Source organism: Microtus ochrogaster, linkage group LG2 (genome assembly GCF_000317375.1).
Source record: "Microtus ochrogaster isolate Prairie Vole_2 linkage group LG2, MicOch1.0, whole genome shotgun sequence".
NCBI lineage: Eukaryota > Metazoa > Chordata > Mammalia > Rodentia > Cricetidae > Microtus > Microtus ochrogaster.
Window position 1 is genome coordinate 9,540,433 of NC_022028.1, and position 3,546 is coordinate 9,543,978.

General features: G+C 43.9%; 1 pseudogene; it reads right to left on the reverse strand.

Annotated features, from left to right (window-relative positions):
• Positions 1-1,384: 1,384 nt before the first annotated feature.
• Positions 1,385-2,428, reverse strand: LOC101981105 (annotated as a pseudogene).
• Between the last annotated feature and the right edge of the window lie 1,118 nt (positions 2,429-3,546).

Consider the following 3,546-nt stretch of genomic DNA (forward strand, 5'->3'; position numbering starts at 1 on the left):
CAAGGACATGGAACTCCTTTCCAATGCTCGGAAGGAATGACAGCATTCTTATGTGGATGTGTGGCACAGGGAGTGCTGTTCTTAGTGTCTTCAGACATTTTCTTTGCAGACAAATCTACAGGAATGTGTGTTCCCCACACATTGTGAGTAGGATCTTATAAGTTCCAGAGTGAACACAGAATGGGCACCTGGATATCCTCCTGTAGGGAGACTTCTGTGATTAGATAGCTGTACCCTCTATGGAAGGTGCCCTTGCCACACTAGAGCCGAACAATGTTAAATCCAGTCAGATGAAATTTGTGAATCCTTTTGTGACACAGCAAAATAATGCAATAAGGTTAGATTGAAATTGCCGGGAAACACAGGTGCCCTGGATGAATTAAGAGCATTCTTGCAGCACTGTCGGAAAGACAGTCCCAAATTAAGTTGGAGAAGATGAACTGACAAGATGATGAGACATGAGGTGGGCATCTAAGTCATTGCTGGTTGTAAAGGGATGTGTTTTAGACACTGTGGGTACTGGTCCTAAAAGCACAACCAAAGATGGGGAGATAGAGGCTCACTGGGCAGATGTGTTTTCTGTCCAGCTCTGGATCTGGCAAGCAGAGCCTGGGCAGCAGTAAGCTAAAGAAGAAATGGACTGGCAGCTCAGAACCTGTAGCTGGAGTATGGATGCAGGGGCCTGTTGCCCTGGGTTACAGGGCCACAGCAATCTGAGCTTCTGTCCTGGCTCCCTTGTGCAGCAGGCACTCCATACCAGTTCTGGAATTCTCCTAGGCCACTTCCATTTGCCCACATAGGGTTTGCAGACAGCAACAGCACCGTGCTCTGAGTGCATGGGAAATTCACTTCTTCATAAGCTTCCAGCCCAAGGTTAGCCAGGTTTCAGAGGCTGTGGGTACATCCTGGGGCTGCTCCTTGGTCGTGTCTTACTCTGTGTATTATTCCTCTTCAGTGAAGGCAGTGTTCACAACCCCTATGCATTTCTGATTCACAGGTGGCTCGGGGCCAGAGAAATTGTCAGGATATCCACTGAATTCACTTTGAATGCATTGTCACCTGTACTAGGGGTTGAAGGTGTTAGTGGTCAATGAATCTTCTGGGACTTTGTTATCAGACAGGCTAGGCACTGAATTCACTCTGAACGCTTTGTTCCCTGTAGTGGGGTTGATGGTGTTGGTGGTCAATGATTCTTCTTCTGGGACTTTGTTTTCAGAGAAGCTATCCACTGATTTCATGTTAATGCATTGTCCCCTATACCAGGGTTGATAGTGTTGATGGTCAATGAATATTTTTCTGGAACCATGTTAGCTGAGTAGTGCATCGCCTCTGGGCAGCTGTATGTGTGTAGCCTTGCATTGCTTCTGCATCTGATCAGCAGAGCCTATTGGCTATGTCTCCTCTTCATGGTGTCAGAGAGGCTACTAGCAGCTGCAGGAAGGATATTTTGCAGACTGCTGCTATCTCCAGAGCTCAGTTTGAATTTTATGATGTTCATGGTTGCTGTTAAGTTATTTGACTGCTGATGTTTTAGGGATGATAACAACCTGTTTGCAGGTATAGCCAATGTTACACATCACCTCCACAACCTTGTGGAGGATTTCCTTTTCAGGTGTTACATGTTCCTCAATATGGCCCAGCCATGGTCGTTCGACAAGCCTTGATGATATAGATATAAACCAGAGCCAGATATAAACCATGAGCAATCTCACCAAGATGATATAACAGGGTTTAGTAAGATGATTTGGAATGGGGCACACAGTGGTAGTGATAAGGCAGTACATAAATTCAATGGTGGATTCTTCATTGGGGAAGTATCCAGTTACCTTGGCATAGAGAACAAGGCCCAAGCTCCACACGTCCCCTACCAAACCATCGTATGGTTTTCTTGCTAGGATCTCTGGGGCTCAATATGGCAAGGAGCCCCAGAGATTCTGCAGCATCTGGCCCTCCACAAGCTGAGTAGCAAACCCGAAATCGCAAAGCTTGACTTTGCAACCTACACTCACCAGGATATTATCTAACTTGATGTCACAGTGTGTGATCCTTATTTGGATCGAGAAGTGCACAGCAGATAGCAGATGACTGATATTGGCCTAGCCTTCTCCTCCTTTAAACAGCCCACCTCCCTGATGACCCTTTCCAGGGCTTTTCCTTCAAGGTATTCCATAACCATATACGTAGTATTCAAAGTGATGATAGCATGGAAGAACTGAACGATGTTACTGTGTTCCAAAGATTTATGGATTGGTACTTCAGATCTGATGTCTGCCACAGAATTATGTGCTTTCTGGAGTACCTTAACAGCCACCTGTGTATATGTGAGAAGGTGTTTGGCAAGCATCACCTCCCCAAATGAACCACAACAGAGACATGTTAGGATTTTTAAATCCTTCTCGGGGATGTCCTCTTCGCGAGGACTGGCCATGATGTTCACCTTATGTTCTCTGTATTTCCTTGAAAATTTAGGGACACATGAAGCTAGAGGAAAAAATGATATAGTTTTCGGATGGAAGTTTATAGGTGTGAATTCTCTATCTCAAAATCTGAGATATCCAAACAAACTAAGGATGCCTTTAAAGCCCAAGAAATACATGAATCATTCAGACGATAATTCAGATAAAGACACTGAATGAGAGTGTGGCAGCATCTGTTGAGATTCAGGGGAGGAGCCCATACTCAGACCCAGTGGCCACTAAACTGTTCTGCTCTGTGGAAGTAGCTGCAAGTAGAGAAACTCTCATCTAAGAGAAAGAAATTCTATACAAAGAAATATGATGTTTTCTTCTGGTGTGGATTTGAGGAAGAGGAGGGCTGAGCCTTTAACAAAGAAAGAGTTTTAGTCACAGAGATGGAGTGGAGCAAGTGATAAAGTAGGAGACTTTGATCATGCTGCCTAGGCATGCATAGGATGTTATAATGAAGTTGCTATGGGTAGTTTACAGTAACATGTGTTCTATCTGAAGAAAATTGAAACCACAGTAGAAAAAAAATGAAGGCTAAATGAATTTTTCAAATAGGAAGTTGGGTAATAATGGAGAAATAGATAAAACATTCACAAATCAAACATAGGATGTTAACTAACAGCATAAATGTAAACACAAAATAGCAAAACTTAACCCTGGAACCAAAACCAATGAACTATAAAAAGGAACTCACTGTAACAGAGTCCAGTAGATTGGAGATTCATAGTCTGTCACAGCCAATATTCACTACGCTTGTTCTGTAGACTACTAACAGTTACTCTGAGATACAAGGACAGGGACCCAATGCAGGCGGTACCTGAAACACAGTAGTTGTTAGCATACTTCATAATGCCTTCTTGTGATGTCTCCCCAAAGGAGTGGCCCAATCATGGCTTCTCATTACTGACAGTGGTTAGATCAGGTTCTGTACCACAACCAGTGCTCTGAGTATTTATCTCATGGCTTCAGAGAGGAAAGGTTTGTGTCTGTGTCTGTGCTTTCAAGACACGCTGAACCATGGTTGGGGAGCATCTTTGTTTCCAATAGAGCTGGTGTTAGGTGCCTGCTGACACTGAATAAG